At 38.7% G+C, this 24,640-nt stretch overlaps 1 pseudogene; it reads left to right on the top strand.

Moving 5' to 3' along the window:
- The first annotated feature begins 9,432 nt into the window (after positions 1–9,432).
- LOC117099240 lies at positions 9,433–24,280 on the top strand (annotated as a pseudogene).
- Positions 24,281–24,640: the final 360 nt, after the last annotated feature.

Genomic DNA, 24,640 nt, shown 5'->3' with positions numbered 1-24,640 from the left:
CACAAAATTCTGATTTAATTAATCACCAAATGTCACTTCTTGATCTACATCTCCTAAAATAGGCTGCCTCTTTTTATACATCTTCCCACTAACTTGTTCAGGTCATCTTCATTTTTACCAATACTATATACAATGGTCTGCTGAATGAACTTCCTACCTCTGCGGTCTTTCTCCTTCGATCTTTTCCCCAGATTGGTACCAGAAAGATCTTTCTAAAATTCAGACCTAATGTGTTATTTCCCATTGAAGTCCCCTCAATGACCCCTTATCAGCTACTGAACAAAGCTCAAGCTCTTCAGTTGGCCCGCAAAGCCCATTGTCTAAGTTTACGCCTTCCCGTGTCATGATTCCCCACATAAGGATCCTTTCCTTCTAGACCTCACAGTTCCCAAAATATGCTCTTTGTGGTCTGGCAAAGTATTCTTCTTTGGCAGCCATTCCTTTGCCCTTCACTTTTGTCCACCAGGCCAATCACTTCTTATCCTCTTCTGTCCAGCCTATTAGGTAACCTAGGGCAAACATGTTGGTCTCATCTCTGTGTGTGCACCTGCTTTAGAGCACCATTCTCAGTATATATAAAGCACAGCATAACGAAGTGGAAAGAATGAAGCTTTGGAACCAAACTTTGATGTAAATCTTAGCTTATAACCTTCTTTCTACGGCAAGTTATTATACTCTTTCCCATTTGTTAAAAAGGAATGTGAATGCCCAAGTTTTTTGAGATTAGCAATAACATATATGAAACCCTCCACGCTGAACTTGACTCATAGTCATTGCTCAACATGATAGCCATAGTATAGGATATTATAACTGCTTCTTTAACCTATTGATTACACTTAGGCTATGACCTGCTTGAAAATAGATGCTATCTCTTTTCATTTTTTTGTTTGTTGTTCATCTTTCTGGCTTAGTACCTGTCAAAGCACCTGACATACAGAAAGCGTACAATAAAAAAATGCTCAAAGGATTAGGAAACAAATAAAGGATACATGAGTGATGAAATCTCTAAATTTTAGAACATCTGGGAATTTGTGCTATAGTGGGACTAGAAATAGTGACATCGAGACTGGCTACGAATCTCAAGCACATTTAAAACATCATCGTGTTTTCTGGTTCTGTAGCTTCCTTGTGCTGACAAATGAGCATCTCTGGTAGCTGCGGGTTTTCTGAAAGGATACGCTACTAACAACCTGAAATTAAAGCTTCCTGTGTCGCATGGTCCAGCATTATCTTCCCTTTTTTCTCTAGTGTGAAAATTGCATCTCTGATACCTAAATAGTATTGCATGTTCCCATTTGGGTGGAGCATAGAGTGTGAACCAGGAAGGGGAAAGAGATGGAGATGAGGGGTCAAGTAGAGGTGAGACCAAAGAGCACCTTGAACTCCACATTTATAACTTGGACATGACCCCATGGGGGACTTATTAGTGGGTTTAACCAGGGAGATGAGAGAACTAGAGGTCTGCTATAGATACCTTGTATACAGCTTACTAGCATAGGATGATTCTGAAGAAAGAAAATCTAAAGAAGGACATGAGTTAGGAGGCAGCTGAATAATAACCATGGTGACAAGGACATGAACTAAGGCAGTAGCCAGGGCCAGCTGCAGGGGTGTGTGAACTGTGCAGTGACACAGGGCCCTACCTTTAGAGGGCTCAGGTGTTTGGTTTAATGCTCTCTTGTCACTGTCTTGAAATTCTTAATAATTTTTTTAAAAGAGGCCCATATTTTCATTTTGCAGTTGGCTCTGCAAATTATGTAACCGGTTCTGGCAGAGATAGTAGGAGAAAAGCCATGACAGATTACAAAGATGTGCGTCATGCTCCTCTTTGCTTTCCCATGTATGTGACTTCCTTGGTGCCCAAGGGCAACTCCCTGCCTGATCTGGGTGGTGTAGGGTGTTAAGGTGAAAGGAGTGGAGATTTAAGAATTTTATTAATTTAAAAGTAGAAAATTAATCTTTAGTCTTTGCGCTTCAATAAAGAGGTTTTGACATCTTATCCAGGCAGTAGAAAGTCAGAATTTATTGAGAGAGAAAAGGATTATTTGCAGTGTTTTTTTTTCAATGGTTAAAACATAAATTTTATTTTATACCTAAAGTAGGGGCAATATCACGCAAAGGAAATGAGTAGCCCAAAACCAGTTTCTTCTAGTCGGAGGGATTTTGTGGCAGCCAAACATCAGAGGGGACCTGAATGGGAGAGTGGCCTCCTGGCTCTGAGTTTTCCATCCTGGGCGAAAGCTCATAGGCGGCAGAATGACACAGGAGCAAAAACGACCATGAGAGCCTGCATTATCAGCATCTCAGCAGCTGCCGGTGTTTCCAGAAGATGGGTGCCTGCTTATTCCCCATGGCCCACCCCACCCAATCTCCTAAACTGATGTAGTCATTGTGACTTTGGAGCACAAGAAAGGAAGTCCCAGTACCATTCGAGGTTGAATTTCCAGACAGCCTGCTGTCAAATGTGCGCTTGGAGTCAAATTTAAGTTAATTAAAGAAAATAAAGAGTAGTAATTATTGACACCTAAATATGAGATTGCAGAATTATACCTGCTGCATATACATAACACCTGTTCAGCACTAAAGAAATAGAAAATATTAAGATACAGTCTTATTTCCAAGAAACTTATTTCCTCATGGGAGTAGTTTAAAGTGTTATCAAATTGCAGCATTAGATTCATTCTTTATGTATAAATTTAACAGACCTTTACTTTATTAGGAATTATACAATTACAATATATGCAAACAGTTACATACTGTTAAAACTGGTACTTTTTGCATTTCTTAACTGTCATGATACAGGGTTTAGTACTATAGTGCTTTATTATACCTTTCTAGCAAGGTCTTTATTATAACGTTTCCTATAACCATTTTGTACTTAAGAATATTTGTTATCATGGAATCATAAAACAAACTAATAACTATAAGCATAAATGTTTATTTCCATCACCCTTATTGGTATGCTTATATTAGGAAGTGCCAGGATCCTGGAATTGCCAGTGGTGTGTAATATGCAAGAACATCATCTCCTGCTGCAGAACGTATGGACCAATCCCTTTTTTGAATTAACTATATGTGCTTTTTCAAAACTCTGTATACAGAATTACAATAGCGATGGCCCTCTGTCCTGATGTTTCCAGCTACCCACTTGCTTTGAATGGTGCATTTCTTACAGACAATTAGAAGAGTGGTCTGAGTGGGCTGTTTTTTGATAACTGGTCTATGACTCTTGGATTTGCATGAGAACCTTTTAGCGGTTATTTTCTTTTGCTTATCTGTAACTGCCCCATTGGCCTACAAGCATTTAGATTCGTTTTTAAATTTTTACCTTATTTACCTGATTATTGGAACAGAGTATGTCTACTTTAAACATTATGAATTGCAAAACTCTGTAATGAAGAGAAAAAACTTCATTACAGATTTTTTCGTCTGATTTAGTTTAGCTATTTTCCCTGTAGTCATAAATACTTTCAGTAAGGGTATAGTCCATGCCAGGAATTCCTTTACAAGCTTCATATTTATGTAGATTTTATATTCTTGTGAATTTTGTAATTTTCCACATTTTCTTATGAGGAAATGTTCAGAGTGATTAAATACCTTTCCTAAAGTCACACAGGTAATAAAGGGCAGAGGTAGGACTTGAACTTGGCTCCATTGAATTCTGCATTCTTAATCAGGATATAATAGTGCTTTAGTGTAAGTTTAAGTTGTACATATGTTTTATTGTGCTGTCTGGGCTTTTTGTTTAATATTACAACATAAATAATTCTATCATTAAACATTTTCATAAATATCCTTATTAACTGTGAATCATTTGTTTCGTGGGTTTTTGTAAGTGATTTAATTTCTTTATAAAGTCTTTACCCCATTCCCAAAATAGGTCTAGTGTTGCAAGCTTTGAGGTATTGGTTTCGTATAGTAATCTCAAGTTATATATTTCTCTGATTTACTGGAACACCACTAGTTACTATGTTAAACTTTAGCATAGACTTTTCCATGCATGCTAATTTCAGAAACAGGAAAAACACATTTTATGAAGAAATAAATAGAGGAATCACAAATGTTTTAGTCGGTGAGGAATATGCAAGCTGTATTTTTGTGTTCCTTGGTAATTCCAGCACATGGCACCTACAACAGATGGGCTAATTCTCAAACTATGTGGCTACAGCTGCAGGTCTCTTAGAATCATTGGGATACTGTGTCCGGAATTGGTGGGTTCTTGGTCTTGCTGACTTCAAGAACAAAGCGGCGAACCCTCGCAGTGAGTGCTACAGTTCTTAAAGATAGTATGTGTCCAGAGTTTGTTCCTTCTTTCCGGTGGGTTCGTGGTCTCGCTGCCTTCAGGAGTGAAGCCGCAGGCCTTTACCGTGTTATAGCTCATAAAAACTACACTGACCCAAAAAAAACAGCAGCAGCAAGATTTGTTGCAGAGGAAAAGAACAAATCTTCCACATAAATTAAAGCAAAGACAGCAAGTTGCTGCTGCTGCCTGGAGCAGGCTGCTTTTATTCCCTTATCTGACCCCCCACCCACATCCTGCTGACTGGTCCATTTTACAGAGAGCTGATTGGTCTATTTTACAGAGAACTGATTGGTCCGTTTTGACAGAGTGCTGATTGGTGCGTTTACAATCCTTGAGCTAGACCCAGAGTGCTAGACAGAAAAGTTCTCCGAGTCCCCGCTAGGTTAGCTAGATACAGAGTACCAATTGGTGTATTTACAGACCCTGAGCTAGACACAGAGTGCTGACTGGTGCCTTTAGGATCCCTTAGCTAGACATAAAAGTTCCCCAAGTCCCCACCAAACTCAGGAGCCCAGCTCGCCTCACCTAGTGGATCCCTTGCCGGGGCTGCAGGCGGAGCTGCCCGCCAGTCCCAAGCCGCTCCTGCACTCCTCAGCCCTTGGGCGGTCGATAGGACTGGGCATCACGGAGCAGAGGGCGGCGCCCGTCGGGGAGGCTTGGGCCGCGCGGGAGCCCACGGCGGAGGCGGGTGCTGGAGTATGGCAGGCTGCAGGTCGTGAGCCCTACCACCCGGGGAGGCAGCTGAGGCCCGGTGAGAATTCCAGCGCAGTGCCAGCCGGGTGCTAAACCTTTGACTGCCCTGGGCCGGCAGCTCTGTGTGCGGGGCCCGCCAAGCCCGCGCCTGCGCTTGCGCCCGCGCCCGCCGGAACTCGCGCTGGCCCGCGAGCGCCGCGCGCAGCGGGGTTCCAGCCCGCGCCTCTCCCTCCATACCTCCCTGCGAGCAGAGGGAGGAGGCTCCGGCCTCGGCCAGACTAGAGAGGGGCTCCCACAGTGCTGTGGCCGGCTACAGGGCTCCTCAAGCACGGCCAGGGTGGGCACGGAGGCCGAGGGGGCGCAGAGAGCGAGGGCTGCTAGCACGTTGCCACCTCTCAATACTGTAGCCAATCATTCCTTGATTTTAAAGCTCTCATCTATTTGGATTTGAAAAGCTGAAAGACTGTGTGCTACCATCCAGGTATTTCAGTCACTTACAAACTGGGGAGAAGTTGGGGTACAGTGGGTGGAATATCGGGGAGACAGGGCAGTTGAATCCCTTCAACATACTTCACTGCCATGGAGCAAGATATGTGAAAGAAGTGTAGGGATATAACAATAATTAAGACTTCGTTTTCACGTTTTAACTTTTGTCATAGTTTTCAAGTTTTTCAATTCTTCGTGTATTTCATAGTGAAATATCTCATGTGGAAAGAAACACAATACTGAGAATATATCTAAGATTGAAAACATGAAAAGTAGAATGTGACAGGTGTGTGGTTTTTCAAACATTTTGTACATATGTATTGTGAATATATCATTAAAGTGGATAGAGTAAGAGGTAAAGACAAATGAATTCATTTTTAATTTTTAATAATTTAAACATAATGAAAATAACTAGGAAGTATTGTTCCATCAAACGTAGTCAATGGAGAAGTATTTAATACCTAACAGTTAAATGAAATGGAAATCAGTATTTTTAAGAAAAGCTCCCGAAACATTTTTGAAGGTATGGGTTTGCTTATCATAAGTATGTGCATTTTTTAATGTCAGAAAAAAAATCTTTCCACAGACTTAAATTATCGAGAAGAGGTTTCTTTTTTCAAGGCAGAGTTGCTTAAAATGGATTGGATGATTTCCAAGATTTTCAAAATAAGTTCTGATCTGGCTTGAGACATTTATACATATTTTTCAAAAACAAGACACGTTTGGGAAAATTAAATAAGATCAGAAGATGAGGCTTTCTGAGCAAGAAATGGGTTTTACAAATTAACTATTAAAAAGGCTCTTTACTATGAATTCAGTTTAATCCCAATGAAATCCAAAAAGGTATTTTTTCTTTTTGGTGGAAACGGAAAAGTTAATTGTGAAATTTACATATGAATGAAAAGTACCGATAATAGACAATACTGCCCTACAAAAGAATAATGTTGGAGGACTCACACTATCTGACTTTAATACTCTAAAATGATAGTAATCAAAACAATATAGCATGAGTAGGCAAGTAGAGGGTTGGAACAAAATATATGCCATCACTTAATTTTCAACACAGGGTAAACAGTCAACAATTTTTCAGTCAGTGCAGTTTAATGGAGAAAGAAGTTTTTTTTCCGACAAATAGAGCCATAGCAACTGCACAAATGTGGAGAAAAAAAATGAACTTTAATTCTTACAGCATATGCAAAACTCAATTTAGGATAGATCATAGGCTTAAATCTAAAAGCTAGAACTATAGAGCTTCTGAAGGAAAATACAATATTTTTGCAGCTTTAAGTTTGGGTAGATTGCTCAGAGGGGACACAAAAAGCACTAAATTAATAAAGGAAAGAGTTAAAAATTTGACTGTACCTGAATTAAACTTGCATTGATCAAAAGACTGTAGAAAATGAAAAGTGGGCCGGGCGCGGTGGCTCACACTTGTAATTGCAGCACTTTGGAAGGCCCAGGGGTTTGGATCACTTGAGGTCAGGAGTTAGAGACCTGCTTGGGCAACACGGTGAAACCCCATCTCTACTAAAAATACAAAAAATTAACCGGGTGTACTGGTGGAAATCTGTAATCCCAGCTACTTGGCAGGTTGAGGTAGGAGAATCACTTGAACCTGGGAGGTGGAGGTTGTAGTGAGCTGAGATTGTGCCACTGCACTGCAGCTTGGGCAACACAGTGAGACTCTATCTCAAAAAAGAAAAGAAAAAAGAGAAAATGAAAAGTGAAGTCACAGATTGAGAGAGAAAGTATTTGAAATATATCCGACAAATGATTTATCTCTCCTAAAAATGATATAAATAACTCCTGAAAATAAATTTAAAAGAAGGAAAATAGCCCAATTTTTAAATGGGCAAAAGACAGATACTTTTTTCTAAAGGAAGATCCCTAAATGGCCAAGTTCATGAAAAGAAGCTCAACATCAGTTGTTATCAGGGAATTGAAATTTGAAGCCCAAATGAGGTACCCCTATACACACACTACAAAGGCTAAAATTTTAGAATAGATAATGACAGTACCCAGCGCTGCTGAGGATGTGAAGAAACTGGAACTGTCATACATATGGTGGAAACTGTAAAACTGTTCAACCACTGTATGGGGTTGAATAGTGTCCCCCAACTTCATGTCTAACTGGAGCCTCAGAATGTGACCTTATTTGAAAATGGAATATTTGCAGGTGTAATCTAGTTATAATGAGGTCATGCTGGTTTAGCATGGGTCCTAACTCAAATGATTGGTGTCCTTATTAGAGGATGGAAATTGATACACAGAGGCACAGAGGAGACATATAGGGAAGAGACCAAGTGAAGACAGATGAGCTTGAGGCAGAGATTGCAATTATGCTGCCACAAACCAAGGAATGCCAAGGGTTGCTGGCAACCACCACAAGTTGGAAGGGGCAAGGAAGGATTCTTTCCTAGAGTCGTCAGAGGGAGTGTGGCTCTGAGAACACCTTGATACTGGACTCCTGGACTCCTGAACTGAGAGAATAAATTTCTCTTGTTCTGGTACACCCAGTTTTTGATATTTTGTTATGGAATTCCTAGGAAAGGAATACCACCACTTTGAAAAATGTTGGCAGTGTCTTGTAATATTAAACACCTACAACTTCCCTATGACCCAGCAATTCCACTTTTCGATATTCACCTAAATAAATGAAAGCATATATCCACATAAATACGTATATAAGAATGTTTATGGCAGCTTTAGTGACAATAATCAAAACTGGAAACATTTTAAGTGTCTATGAAGAAAATTAATAAAAAAGTATGTTCATATAGTTGAACACTATTCAGCAATAAAAGAATAAGCTGCAAATGCACTCTGCAGTGTGGATGAACATCAAAAATATATTGGGCAAAAGAAGCCAGACACAAAAAATGTATATATACTGTTTGAGTCCATTTACATGAAGGTCAAAGTCAGGTAGAAGTGTTCTCAGATAATAGAAACCAGTGAGGGCAGGGACTGGCCTGAGAGGTCATAAGGAAACATTCTTACACATTGGAAAAGTTATGTGTCTTGATTGTGGCAGTGTTTTACATTAGTATATACACATTTGTCAAAACTCACTGGATTATTTCCTTAAATGGATACATTTTATTAAATGTAAATTATATCTCGATAAAATTGTTTATAAGAAAACATAAACCTTGGAGCATGTCGTCATATATAATGCTTGCCTCAATCAAAAAGAAAAGAAAAACCCACTTTAAAGATTCAATTAAAACTTTTATCCCCATTCCCTTTCTTTTTTCTTTATTTTTTTAGATAGGGTCTCTCTGTCACCCACCCAGGCTGGAGTGCAGTAGCGTGGTCATGTCTCTCTGCAGCCTCGACCTCCTGGACTCAAGTGATCCTCCCTTCTCAGCCTCTGGAGGAACAGCTGGGACTACAGGTACACCCCACCATGCCGGGCTACTCTTTCCATTTTTTAAAACTGCATTGGTTATCTACTTTCTAAACTCATTTTTAATTCTTAACAGGTAAGTGATTATCATGTAACTTATTTTTGTTCTCCAACTTTTCCAATCTGCACTGAACGTAGTAATCGCCTGTAATTGTCTACTTCTTTTGTATATGTTGGCAAAGGCTTAGATTTCAATTTCCCTAGCTGAGGGGATTCTAATGACTTAGGACACCATTTGCTCTTTTGGCTATTTTGCTTAGGAAGGATAGGTCACTTGCAGGAGCCAATGAAGGGCAAAATAATAACTGTCCTTAACTATAGATACACAATTTAAACAGCTTTCAAAATGTTCTTTTTGAGAAAAAAAAAAAAAAAAAAAGGGAGGAGTACACAGAATTTGGCCTGTCACAGAACAAAGAAAATACCAGCTTCAGGTGGGGAGTACCCCAGTTCCGTTCTGACAGCTTCTTGGCAACTGTTAATATGTATCAAGCTTGACTGGATGGGAAGGAGAGAGGACCGGAGGGGAAACAGCAGAAGAATGGGGGCAGAAGAGGAGAGAGAGGGACGTGGAGGAGCCCAGGGATCCACACTGCTCAGCTGCTTCTGGGTTTACGGTGCAGCGTGAGCGCCATCATGTGGTCATCTCTGTGACTGCAGTGTAAGAAATGCTTTTTTCCCCGCCACTCCGTTTAAAGAATGCAAAAATAAACCAAAATCGTTCATGGGGCCTGAGAAACCTTGAGAAGGATATTACCCTACAGTTGTTTTTTCATCGAAAAGTTGAGGAGATTTCTGACATCTCAATTAGTAACGCATCTGGAATGTTTGCTCTCCAGGTGCCTATTATTCGTTCCTTCACTCATCAAATATTTATTGAACGCTATCTGCCAGACACTGTATAAGCAGGAGAAAGGCAGGCGTGGTGGTCTAGTGGGGCAGACAGACATGTGAACAAATGGTTACAGCAGTCTGATAAATATTCTAATGCAGGAATGAAAGGAACATCTGGGAGCTAAATGAGAGCATTTAATATTTGACAAAGATGCTCGGTGCTATAATCTAATTGTTGCATTGAAAACCTGTGTTGATCCTATTATTTGTGTCACTTGTCCATAACCTCTTTAAAATCTGGCTAAAGTTAGTAATTGGTTGATTGATTCAAATTATTTATTGAGAGCCAATTATGTGCCAGGTACTACTGCTGTATCACTATTACTTGTATCACTTTTGTCTATAACCTATTTAAAAATCTGGCCAAAATTATTGATTCATTGATTCAGATTATTTATTGAGAGCCAATTATGTGGTAGGTACTACTGTTGGTGCCAGGGGATACAGATGAAGATAGGAAAGACAGAAAACATTTCTTCTTTTGTTAAGCTTAACTTCCATGTGTGGAAAGTGAACCATCAAGAAAAAGTGTTTTATGTCCATTTGTGATACAAAAGCCATTTTCTTGTTTATTGCCTGTTTATCTATGTCATTATTTCCTGCTTTCCATCTATAGTCTTCATTCCTCAGTTTTTCAAATGTAAACAGTTGTTTCAAACTATTTCAGGTTACACTGAGAGTTTAAACAAGCATAGCTTTCTTAATGGCTTTGGAAAATTTACTTAATTTTGTATTGCTCAGAGCAGCACCGGGGTTTTAGTTAGTAGTTAAGCCGTGAAGTGGGAATTTGGGAGGAGATTTCTAATCCTGGTCCTGTTACTGTTTCATGTGTCTGGTTTACCTCCCAATCTCAGCTTTTCCTGGCCACTTCAGAGTCATGCATATAATAAATATTAGGGCCGGGCATGGTGGCTCATGCCTGTAATCCCAGCACTTTGAGAGGCCAAGGTGGGGCGGATCATGAGGTCAGGAGTTTGAGACCAGCCTGACCAGCCTCATGAAACCCCATCTCTAGTAAAAATACAAAAAAATCAGCCAGACATGGTGGCATGTGCCTGTGGTCCCAGCTGCTCAGGAGGCTGAGGCAGGAGAATTGCTTGAACCCAGCAGGCAGGGGTTGCAGTGAGCCGAGATCGTGCCACTGCACTGCAGCCTGGGCGACAGAGTGAGACTCCATCTCAAAAATAAATAAATAAATAAGAACAATCTCGGATAATTTTAGACTCAAAACAGCAGAGAGTAGGAAGCTGGAAGAACACTTGTGTTTATACCCAGCCCCTAGGCCTCAGCGGTTGCAGTATTCAGGGAGAGCAGCAGCCTCCCTCCCTGAAGTCCCATGTGGAGATGGCTCTGCTCCAACACTGAGGTGCCAGAATGGGAAAAAGGAACTCCTCTAATGACATAAAATAAGTGAAAATTTATATGATCAGATGAGCTCACTAACAAGCTGGAAAAAAAAATGTGATCTTTATGAGCAGAGCGTATTTGTTAACAATGGGGAAATAAACCTGCTTTATGGCTGTGTTCTCAAGGAGTTGCGACTCTTCACTAAAGTATCCTTGTCTCATCTTGTGTTAGGTTGTTCACTTCCATTGCTCACATGCGCTCAGCCCACATGGTATTTATAATGGAGTCATATACCACTGCTAAAAAATTCAGAAAGTTCTCCTTCAATTCTGCTTGTGCCAAATCACTGTGGTCTAGAAGTCAAGGAGGAGGGGGGACCTAGGAAGCCCAGAGTTTTCCATTACTTTCCCTACGAAATCAAACCACAACCCAACGCCCATGCCAGTAAGCATATCGGCTTCCGATTCAGCGTCTTCGGAAGATTCTTTTCACTTCAACTGACATTTGCAGGGAGAATTATATTAAACTGAAGCTAATAAGACCATGTGTTACTTCATATAAAATGTAATTGTAAATACAATCCTTGGCAACTAATTCTACCTCCAGGTGTCTCGAGTGTTAAGCACCAAACTATCTTTGTTTTCTTTATGAATTTAAAGGAAAATGTCTTTATAGTCACAGTACCATTTTGAGAGAAAAGAAAAAAACTCTTTCTTTAAAACAAACAAATGAACAAAGCTTGTGGTCAATAATTGAAATTATTCTCTGCCTAAATTGCTCTGTTTACATGACCTAAAAAAATTACAACTTACATAAACATGATGACAAAATTAAAATGTTATTTTCTGCCAGGTGCAGTGGCTCACGCCTGTAATCCCAGCACTTTGGGAGGCTGAGGTGGGAGGATTGCCTGAGGTCAGGAGTTCAAGACCAGCCTAGCCAACATAGTAAAACCCTGACTCTAATAAAAAACAAAAATTAGCCAGGTGTAGTGGTGGGAACCTGTAATCCCAGCTACTGATGCAGGAGAATCGCTTGAACCCAGGAGGCGGAGGTTGCAGTGAGCTGAGATTGTACCACTGAACTCCAGCCTGAGCAACAGAGTAAGACCCTGTCTAAATAAAATAAAATGTTAATTTATTCTATGTGTCTCTGACTCAGACCTTTAAAGACATAAATCTAACCTATTTGTAGATAGGATAGAATGGTTAACATTTCATCAGAATTTTAAACAGATGTTATTGGTCATTATTAAGACAAGTTCTATAAAACAAACTAAATCCTCTTTTAAAATGCATATGTAAATATTATTCAGATATGAAAAACGAAAAAGTGTGTCTTATAATTTTATTTTTCAAGTTTTTGGATGTAAGATATATGAACTGAGCATTTTTCCATTTGCAAAGAGAAACGACTTAGTTTTTATCTGAGCATGTCTCTTCAGGGTAGTAACTGTTTCCAGAAAACCGTCACCCGTAGAAGCAGCGAAGCATCCTCCCTAAACAGCAGAACAGGATGTACTATGAAATAATCCCTTCCTTTGTGAGAGCCCACTTTGAGAGACAGGCTGGATTAACAGGCATGAATTTTTAAAGTAGCAGTTCATAAGCAGCTTCATTAAGTTGCACTAACAAGTTTTGAAGTTTTATTACACCAATAACTCTGGTGAACATTCTGATGCAAGATGTATAAGCTTTTCTATTAAAATGGTTAATGCTTTCATGACCATGTATTTTTAGAGACTTAATTCTCTAAACTTTTCCGAAATCTATTCTTAAACCTAACCCTAACCCTAACTCTAACCCTAATCTTAACCCTAACCATAATGTGTCTAAGCTGAGTCTGGTGAAAGTCGTAAAAAATGTGAACAGTTGAGAGAAAACCTTCAGGAATAAAGTGATATGACAGTCTCCTGTCATCCCTCTGAACCTCCAAGTTCATTTCAATTTAACAGATTTAAGTCTTAAATTGTCTTAAAATTATTTAAAAATCTAGATCTAGTATCTAGGCTACTTTAATGGCCTAGTTGATCAACTATTACAAAGGAAACACAGTGATTTGGAAACAAGGCAAAGACACAGTGCATTGTCTTTCAGGTACTCTTTTCCTGAGGTTGGATTTGAGAATCAAAATATAAACTCCATAGCAATAGGCATTATTTACTCATCCTTGTGGAGAATTAAAAAGGCTTATGTAATTCAACATAATTTTGAAAACACTGTGTGCCAGATATTCTTTTAAGCAGTTCCCATGCACCTACTTTTTAAACGCTTACAACAGTGTAATGAGATTGATATTATCATTAACCCCATTTTATAGAAGAGGAAAGCAGAGGCTGGGCACGGTGGCTCACGCCTGTAATCCCAGAACTTTGGGAGCCTGGGGCGGGTGGATCACTAGGTCAGGAGTTTGAAACCAGCCTGGCCAACATAGTGAAACCCTGTCTCTACTAAAAATACAAAAAAATTAGCCGGGTGTGGTGGTAGATGTGTGTAATCCCAGCTACTTGGGAGGCTGAGGCAAGGAGAATAGCTTGAACCTGGGAGGCAGAGGTTGCAGTGAGCCAAGATCGCGCCACTGCACTCCAGCCTGGGCAACAGTGTGAGACTCCATCTCAAAAAAAAAAAAAAACTGAGTCACAGAAAAGATAAGTAACTTTCACAGAGTCACACAGAGAGTAAGTGGTGGAGGCAGGACAGTCTTGTTTGGTACTTTTAACCTCAGTGATAACCTAATTGTCTATACAGTCTTCATCTCCCTTCAGCTTCGGCTATCTGCAGAATGTCTCTTCCTGATTAACCCACCAGATACTCAAACTCAACTTGTTCCAGATGGAACTGAGAATCTGCTCTCAATCACCTGCTGCCTCCACCCTTAACTTTGACTGCCAACCCCATCTTTCCAATTCTGATAACAATACTGTCATGCTTGACTGTTTTTTCTTTCTTTTTTTTTTTTTGAAACTGAGTCTTGCTCTGTCGCCCAAGCTGGAGTGCAATGGCGCAATCTCAGCTCACTGCAAGCTCCATCTCCCAGGTTCACGCCATTCTCATGCCTCAGCCTCCCGAGTAGCTGGGACTATAGGCGCCCGCCACCACGCCCGGCTAATATTTTTTTTTTTTTTTTTTTTTTAGTAGAGACGGGGTTTCACTGTGTTAGCCATGATGGTCACGATCTCCTGACCTCGTGATCCGCCTGCCTCAGCCTCCCAAAGTGCTGGGATTACAGGCGTGAGCCACTGCGCCCAGCCCATGCTTGACTTTTCTTTACCTGTGAGTGCTTGCTATAAACTTCGCTCTGCCTGTTTCCATATTCTAGCAGTTAAACAGCTTGAGCATCTCTCTCCTCTTTCCTTTTCCGACTGTTGTCTCTTAGACACTGCTCCACTGTCGCCCTTCTCCAGTTAATCCTAAACTACATTGGTACCCAGCAAAGATTACAAAAACATACTGTTGATCTTCCCATGCCCTACTAAGAAAGCTTTAGTAGCTTCCTTATAAAATGAGTAATTAACTCCTAAAGTTTTCACTCTAGGCTATTCATATCATAACCAAAATTTCGTTTCAATCCTTATTGCCATTTCATCCTCTGTCCTTGCCTGTCCTCAGTTTGCTTATTATAATGTTATTTAATTTTTTTGTAGTTGTTTCGATTTATCACCTTAATACCAACCCACTGCTTCCAACTCAATATTTAGTATCTTTCCCATGTCCCAGATATCTGGCAATTCCTCTTGTTTGGTAAATTCTTCTTTAATAATCTTTCGTATCTTCTCTTTGCTATTCATTTCCTTTGCTATTTTTGAGGTTCACGCATTCTTGCTTAAGCTAGAGTAATACTTTCCCCACTACTCTGTGTTTTCTTTCCTTCATTAACTCTACTCTGCATGATCACTGTCTGGGTAACACTATCAAAGCAGACACTTTTACCCTGTATGTTTCCTGTACGAAAATTAAAATGACTTCTTATTATTATAGATCAAACTCTAAACAGTCCACCATGTTGCACAATGACAGGAGGCTCCATTCTGGTTTTATTCTGTTGGAGTCTTCAGACTTCTTAGTTTGCCATGAACAGCATTTTGCAAACCAGTAGCGGAGATGTTATTAGAGTACAGCTGGCCTCTCCTGCCCCATGACTCCCAACACAGATATACACCACCAACCCCAAAAAACAACCATCATGTTCAGGCATGTCAGAGAAGCATTGAGTTAAACAGGTTCTCCTTACCGAGGGACTTTCAAGCATCTCTAATAGCTAATGTGTATTATGAATCTCCAAATGGGAAATCTATGGAAAAGGTTCTTTTTATCTTGGTCACTTTTAGACATGTCCCTGGATGCCAGAGTTCTACAACCTAGACTTGAGGAAATCCTGCCCTACACATTCTCTGCCCAGCCATTGCCCCAGGTCAATGTCTGATGAGCTTTCTGATGCCAGCTCATTAGAAAGGTCTTCCCCTCACCATCTTGGTTGAAGTGGCCATCCCTCCCTGTGCCATCATCCTGTTTTATTTTCCTATAACGCTTATCACAATTTGATATGAAGATTTTTTTTTCCATTACATGTTTGTTGCTTTTTCACTCTAGAATATAAAATGTAAAGGACTTGACATTCTATGTTGCTTTTTTTTTTTTTACTATCTCTCCACCTATGATAGTATCTAATTCACATAATATGTTTTATTTTTATTTATTTACTTGTCTGTTTTAAGGAATAGGCTTGCTTGCAGCCACCTCCTCATCTCTCATCCTACCTGAGTGCAGAGCTTATGTTACAAGGGTGAAATCAAAGTATCCACCTCTCTGAAGTTTACCCAGATGGCCTGACTCATCCTAGAGTAATAGTTCTTATTCTATTGAACTTCTATTAATATATTAGTATCTAAACAACTCAAGTTATTTTGAATAATTAAAAATTTTTATAAAAATAGAAATGCTACCTTATTTACGCAACTATAATGTATCTGTCTTGTGGCCAGTGATGGTGCCATACTTTGATATTTTTTAGGATCTAGTAGAGAGGGCTTCTCTTAAAGTAGGTAAATAATAGATATTCCCCCTCTACTACCTCCAAGGATGCAGTGTGATGCTTACATGTGGAATCTCCATTCCAATAGGAGGAATAACCCAGACATTGCTTGAAGGAGGTAGATAGCACATTGCATAGCAGGAGAATCTCAGAGACTTGCTTCTTGCCGTCTCATGCACACCATTTCCTGGATTTTACAGATATTTTCTAGGTCTCCCCTGTCAGCTATGTGGATCAGAAACGGAGGTAAAATTCTCCCTTGGGCACACAGTTTTGAAAAGGAATTAGAAGAGTCTGATCAGTCATGAATGGAGGAAATACAGACCTTTCAAGGGAGCAAAGGAAAATTTGCCTCTTCTCAGTTTACAGAAAGATATTTCGTAGTTACATGGAAACTTTAAAAAATGGATGTACTATGCTGTTTAAGGGACATGTTCCCTTGCAAAATGCTTAATTTACATTATTTCAAGATGTTTCTACACATGTTATTTTATATCAACATGTAAATAAGACAGATGGAAAATACGGAAGACATAGTATACTCAGTAGTATCTCTGATGGCCAAGAACTTTAACAACTCAAATAAAATATACATTGTAGATTGTACTTGGTGGAGATGTTATAAATTCTCCGCTTTAAAATCCTCTATTGCTTTAAAAGAAGTAGCTATAATTGGAAGGAGTATGGGTGAAAAGGTATAATGAAGGAGTTAGGAAAAGAGGGGAGTTTAGAATAAAATAATAGAGTATGAATGAAAATGCTTGTGTCGTGTATACATTTGTCTTAAATTCAGCACAGACAGCAGAACCTCTCCAGCGCAAGGGCCTTGGGTTGAGATACTTCCTGTAGCAAATCGATAGCCATGTGCATTTTAATGTAAGTCACTTAAACATTAATCCATCTTTAAAATCACCACAGACATTCCATTTCTTACTTTTATTTCGAAATGAGATGTTCTTTGCTGAGACAGGTTGAAGCATTTGGTTTCCACCCAAATGATGTGGATTGAGACCATCTGGAGAATCTACCCTGATTTTTTTTTTTTAATGGAAAGCCTGGATGTCTTAGTGATTTATGACTTCCATGTATTTTAACACACTATCTAATTTTTTCCCCCGGTAGAATTTTATTTCATTTGGAACATTCTTGTGCTGACGTAATATGCCACATATGAAACTTTTCTAATGATAAAATCCAATGTATGTGCTGCATGTCAAGTCACGTAGCTGGAGGGGCGTGATTTGGAGCCGACTTGGTTCCACCTGAGAGCCTGGATCCTCTGGAACGTACTCAGGGTGCTAGCTTCAACCTGTCTCAGACCATTCTATCTGGGCCTCGCCTGGGACCTTAAGATTAAGGCAACCCATTTATCTGCATGTCAGTAAATTAGCCCTCCCAGAGGAGGGTTCTGCAGGCTCTTGTGCTTTGAGATGCTCTGTGCAAAAAAGGGTTGGATTATCAAGTGCATGTGAGGAATTGCAGAACTCCAAATATCCATTCTAGAATTCACAAGGCATGTAAGCATAACAGCTTTGAGAATTCCTGGAGCACCACAGAATTTGGGTCTGTTCTGTTCCCCTGGTTTTACTGACCTCATCTCCTTCATCTCTTTGTCATTGCTCCAGTCACACTGGCTTTCTTGCGATCCTTAGACACAGAAGGCTCTCTCTTCGGACATGTTCTTTTCTCAGCTTGAAACACTCCCCCTTCCCTCCTGGATAGAGACATAGTCCCCCTTCCCTCCTGGATAGAGACATAGGTCCCTCTCCCACCTCCTGAAGTCTTTTCTCAAGCGTCATCTTCTCAGGGAGACTTTCCCTGATTACCTTACATAAACTTGCAAATGACCACCTCCCTGCTCTCCCTGTTGACCCTTGCAGTTTTATTTTTCTCAAACACAATTATCAGCATTGCTGCAAAAATGTTGCATTCACACAGAACCTCAAATCCCTTGGTGTGCAACAGCAAACATTTATTTAGCTCCAAGTGTGCAGTCCTTGTCTGATCTGTCCTGTGTCTGTGGCCAACTGTGGGTCTCTAGGCAGCTCCACTGATGTGGGCTAGGTTCATTTCCAGGTCTGTGGCTCCCCTGGCTGCTGGCTAATCTAGGCGGGGCCCAGTGAGGTGGGGGTCTTGGCTCTGTGGCATGTGTCTCTCAACCATCAGCAAACTAGTAAGGTGGCCCATTGGCTAAAGCAGGTGGCATGGCCAAGCACAGTCAGAATTCGGGCATGGTGACATGACATAGTCAAGGTGGGGATACAGAAAGAAGCGAACGATTTGGTCAATTTCTACAAACTACAGTTCATATAATAATTTTTACTTTTTAAACAAATTAGTTTGTTTCCCTCTACTAGAATATAAGCTCCATGAGGACAGAAGTTTTATTCACTTCGTTAACCACTGTATCATCTTCCCCTAGAACAGTAGTATCCAGTGTGTACTAAGTAGCCAATAAATATTTGTTGAATGAATAAATTAATACATAAAAATAATCCCATTTAACTTTAACATAGAATTATGTTTTTAGTTTTTGTGATTTGAATTTCTCTCTTTCAGTTTTTGTGATTTGAATTTCTCTCTCTCTCTTTTAGTTTTTGTGACTTGAATTTCTCTCGTTTTTAGTTTTTGTGATTTGAATTTCTCTCTCTTTTTTAGTTTTTGTGATTTGAATTTCTCTCTCTCATTTTTAGTTTTTGTGATTTGAATTTCTCTCTCTCATTTTTAGTTTTTGTGATTTGAATTTCTCTCTCTCTTTTTTAGTTTGTGATTTGAGTCTCTCTTTTTTAGTTTTTCTGATTTGAATTTCTCTCTCTCTCTTTTAGTTTTTGTGATTTGAATTTCTCTCTCTTAGTTTTTGTGATTTGAATTTCTCTCTCTCTTTTAGTTTTTGTGATTTGAATTTCTCTCTCTTAGTTTTTGTGATTTGAATTTCTCTCTCTCTTTTAGCTTTTGTGATGTGAATTTCTCTCTCTCTCTTTTTTAGCTTTTGTGATTTGAATTTCTCTCTCTCTCTCTCTCTCACTCTTTGTCTCTCCAGGGGTCTCACTTTGTTGCCCAGGCTGGTTTTGAACTCCTGAGCTCAAGTGACCCCCCTGCCTCAGCCTCCTCAAGTGCTGGGATTACAGTTGTGAGCCACTATACCTGGCCTGAATCTCTTTTAAAAATAATTTTAATTTTAGATTCAGGGGTATATGTGTAGCTTTGTTACAAGGTGTAGTATATTGCCAGATGCTGACCTTTGAGCTTTTATTGATTCTGTCACCCAGATAGTGAATGTAGTAACCAGCAGGGAGCTTTTCAGTCCTTGCCCCTCTCGCTCCCCACTCTAGTAGTCCCCAGTGTCTATCATTCCCATCTTTGTGTGTACTCGGGAATAAGCTCCCACTATAAGTGAGAACATACTATATTTGATTTTCTGTTTCTGTTAATTTACCTAGGATAATGACCTCTAGCTGCATCCATGTTGCTGCAAAGATATGATTTCATCATTTTTTATGGCTGTGTAGTATTCCATGGGGTATATGTACCACATTTTCTTTATCCAGTCCACCATTGATGGGTGCCTAGACTGATTTTGTGCCTTTGGTATTGTGAATACTGCTCCAATGAACAGATGAGTGCAAGTGTCTTTTTAGTAGAACAGTTTATTTTCCTTTGGGTTTATATGCAGTAATAGAATTGGTGGGTCAAATGGTAGGTCAAGTTTTTTTTTTTTTTTTTTTTTTTTTGAGAAATCTCCAAGCTGCTTCCCACAGGGACTGAAAACTGAAATAATTTTACATTCTCACCAACAGTGGGAATTTTGGAATAATTCTCTTATTCTGTGAAAAATGATGTTGGCAATTTGATAGGAATAGCATTGAGTCTCTAGATTGCTTTGGGCAGATGGACATTTTAGCAATATTGATTCTTCCAGTCCATTAGTAAAGAATGTTTTTGCATTTGTTTATGTCATCTATGATTTCTTTCAGCAGTAACACAGTATTTTCAAGTGTATTTTTCAATTCATTTCCTTTTCAGAGGAAAGCGAATAGAATATCACTTTAAACCAGAGAATATTCAGGTATCTCTTGCCTTTCTCACTAAAAATGTAAGCTCCAGGAATTAAAGGAAAATCTGTCAGAATTTATTTTTGCCCCATTTCATTCATCTAAGATTTGGTAAATGACTTTTATGTATCAGGTTATGTACCAGTGCTAGTAAAAATGGAAAACAAGCATACAGTATTCTTCTGAGAAATCTCAGTTAAGTCCATAAAGCAAAACTCTGAACAATAGAATATGCTTTGCTATAATGTTATTACAACAGTTCCCATGAACACAAAATAAGTTTTCAAACATCCATTAGATATTAAATAGAGCATTCTAACTTGACCTCCGTGTTTACTTAGACTGATAAAGTCCCTCTTCTATAATGGCAAAAACTGCAATTACTTTTGCGCCAACCTAATAATAGAACATTTCTGTTTACACCATTTGGTATCTCCAACCAACCACACTTTCATCCTTATCCTCTGTTCTTGCCAAATTCTATCCATCCTTTGAGTGTGACCAGTAATGGAACATTCTCTGACCAAGTTTGCTTACTGACCTTTTCCCTGAACTCATTTGAACCCAGCATTTATTCTATGTGTTATATTAATGTATAATTCCTGGAAACATCTATTTCACTGTTTTTTTTTTTTTTTATATAGGCTGTTTAACTTTCCTAATGTTGATCTTTTCACGTGTGGATGTCATATTTTCAAAGAGCTTTTCAAAAAGCAGCTATTTTGGCAGGGCGTGGTGGCTCATGCCTGTAATCCCAGCACTTTGGAAGGCTGAGGCAGGTAGATCACCTCAGACCAGGAGTTCAAGACCAGCATGACCAACATGGTGAAAACCTGTCTCTACAAGAAATACAAAAATTAGCTGGGTGCGGTCGTGTGCACCCAGCTACTCAGCAGGCTGAGGCAGGAGAATCACTTGAGCCTGGGAGGCAGAGGTTGCAGTGAGCCCCGATCACACCACTGCGCTCCAGCCTGGGCGACACATTGAGACTCCATCTCAAAACAACAACAACAACAACAACAACCACCCAGCCACCTTTGGAACACATATTTTGTCTCTTTCTAGAATTGCAAAGAATAATGCTTGCATAATTGGTACTCAGATAATTAAACAGAAGCATATAATGAAATTGGAAACATTTAATCTCCATTGATCTCCCAGTTATGATCAAATCTGATAATGCACATGTTGGCCTATTGACTGGAGGTATAGAAATATTTCTACTTAGGACTGGTGTTTATCTACAAACCTTAACTATATTGGAAACCAGTGACTACTTTATGTAAAGCTGCAACTGCAAGTCAATATTTTTAACAGGTTAAACAAAAACTGACAAATTTTCAGATGGTTTGGAAATAAATAACATAAAATTCTAAAATGCCAAACTCTAAATGCACCGAAAATAAACAGATTTCTCAATTGGCAAAGAATATGTTGAAAAACAGAATAAAGAAAAAGCTAAGACATGTTACCTGCTGTTCTGTGGCTCCAGGGCAGAACAGTGGAGCATTCATTATCTTCAATTAGTTTTGCAATTTTTGCACACCTGTGTATCCTACCCATCAGCCCCATCAAACTATCTTTTAGGAGTAAATTTTGCTTAACATGACACTCAATGTATAGGAAACCCCCAACTAACAAGACCAACAAATCAGTTTATTTAACTCGAGAAGAACTGGAATCTTACATTGGACCTGGATGCCTTCAAAAAAGGCCAAAAAATGCTCATCAAATATTCCAAATATTTACTGATAAAAACAATGGTACTAGTCATAAATGTGATGATAAGAAAAGGACAATTGTTAGTTTACTCAAGTCATAGCAATTAAATCATCATAATTCATTTAGGCCCTATTAAAGACTGTGTCTCACTCAATACATTCAAAGACAGGTATTAGAATATTGCCATTTCCAACTCCTTTTTCTCTAGTTCTATATTATCTAACTAACTTCTTACACTCATTCATGACTCTCCTTTAGGGAGGGGATGCTTTGTTCAGCTGACTAACTGATTGCTTTATGAACTTGCTTCCAATTTTAAATAAATATTTGGTTAGTGGTCTTACTGGCATTTGAGTAGCATGAGTCATGTGTCTTTATGCCTTGTTCTCCTGAAATGGGATGACTGTGGAGATACTACACCTGCATATTTAAGAAAACTTCCTCTGGACTTAGAGTGATCTTACAAAGACACCCATCATAGGCAAGACCTGAAGTAATTTCTTTACCTCAAGAACTGGTATCAGCTACAAACATAAGCAAATACGCACATATACTAGAGCAAATATCATTTACAAAGAAAAAGGTGCTATTTTTGCCAAATTCTATTAAACTTGAATCTCATTCGTTTTCATATTTCCTCCCTTCTTTTGCCTTTTATGTAGATGTTATAAAGGAAAATACTAAATTATTTGATTATATTAAAATCTTTCCATTTTAAGGTAAGTAAAACAAAAATAAGCATTAGGAAGACATTTTCAACATAAAGAAATTATATGGATGAGTAAGAAAAAGAGATCATTCTTTCCTCTCTTCCGCCTCCCCAACCTGGCTCTCCTAGGGTAAAAGACAGGTTCATAAAATCAGAAATGCAAATTTTATTTTACTTTATTAAAATATTTTTCCAGTTTCATTGAGGTACAATTCATCAACAAAAATTGTATATATTGAGGGTGTATAACGTGATTATTTGACATATGTATGCATTGCAAAATGATGACTACAATCAAGTTACCTGACACTGTTACCTTACATAGTTACCTTTTTTTCTGTGTGTGGTAAGAACACTTAAGAGCTACTCAGGGGAAGTCAAGATGTTACTGTTGCTTGTGAGCTTGTGGCTTGACTCTGCAGGACTAGGATCTTAAAGAATGCCACAGTGGCTGAAAATGCTGGTCTGAAGGCCAAAGTCTGTCATCAAATTGAGTATTAATTTCGAGACTTCAATTTGCCATGGGACAAATTTTTAAAGGAACAGGTCAAACTGAATGAAGGCTGGGTACCTTTGGAGATATTGATAAAATTCAACAGGTTAAACCATCTCACAACAGACTTTAATGTAATTGTGGAAGCATTGAGGAAATACAAGGCAGAACTCATGGAAATCAGTGAAGATAAAACTAAAATCAGAATGTCTCTAGGTAAACTCCTCCTTGAAGTGACCGATGAGTATAAAAATGATGTAAAAAACATCTATTTATATCAAAGGCTTCCCAACTGATGCAACTGTTGATGACATGAAAGAATGATTAGAAGATAGAGGTCAAGTACTAAATATCCTGATGAGAAGAACATTGTGTAAAGCATTTAAAGGATCAGTGTTTGCTGTGTTTGGTAACAATGAATCTGCTAAAAAGTTTGTAGAGACCCCTGGCCAGAAGTACAAAGACATGGTCTGCTAATACTTTTCAAGAAATATTACTTTACTGAAAAAAGTGAAGAAAGGCAACAAAGTAATATGGAGGATAAATTAAGAGCTAAACAAGAGCAAGAAGGAAAATGAAAGCTAGAAGATGCTGAAATGGAATCTCTTGAGAAAAAAGATTGGATGCTTGCTGAAATTTTTGGATGACTTAGATGATCAGACCTGTAGAGAAGGTTCACACATCCTTTTCTCAAATCATGGTGAACTAAAATGGATAGACTTTATCAGAGGTACAAAAGAGGGAATAATTCGATTTAAAGAAAAAGTTGAGGAAGCGTTGGGAAAAGCCAAAGATGCAAATAATGGTAATCTACAATTAAGGAACAAAGAAGTGACTTGTGAAGTACTAGAAGGACAGGTGGAAAAAGAAGCATTGAAAAAATCATAAAAGACCAACACGAATCCCCAAACAAATGGAAGCCAAAAGGTCACAGATTTAAAAGGAAAGGGTAATAAAGCTGCCTAGCCTGAGTTTGCTAAAGGAAAAGTACAGTTTCAGGGAAAGAAAATGAAATTTGTTAGTGATGATGAACATGATGAAAATGGTGCAAGTGGACCAGTGAAAAGAGTGAGAGAAGAAACACAAAAAAGAACCTGCATCAAAACAACAGAAAAGAGAAAATGATGCTAGAGACCAATAGCTTAGTAAACAAATTTTAAATCCATTTTAATTAGTTTTTAAGCTGCTTTTGGTTTTGGGATCTTTTAAAATGAAAGCCAAATTAAATCTACCTCAGTGTTCACCTGTAAGAAAGGAAAAGTTTTTTTTTGTTGTTTAACTTGTCTTTTTTTTGTTATCCAAATGAGGATTGTTTTGAATGTATAGTTCTATTTGTTATTTCAGATGATTCAAATATCAAAGGAAGATGCATGCACTCAATTGCGTTTGTAATATGAGAATATATTTGTACAAACTAATAAAATGTATACTATATAAAAAGAAAAAAGTCTATTCTCTTAGAAAATTTCAAATATACAATGCAATATTATTAACTGTTGTT

The sequence above is a fragment of the Trachypithecus francoisi genome, unplaced genomic scaffold, assembly GCF_009764315.1.
Source record: "Trachypithecus francoisi isolate TF-2019V2 unplaced genomic scaffold, Tfra_2.0 Lachesis_group16, whole genome shotgun sequence".
NCBI classification, from domain to species: Eukaryota; Metazoa; Chordata; class Mammalia; order Primates; family Cercopithecidae; genus Trachypithecus; species Trachypithecus francoisi.
The sequence above is the reverse complement of the archived record's forward strand: the minus strand, read 5'-3'. Positions and strand labels throughout refer to the sequence as shown.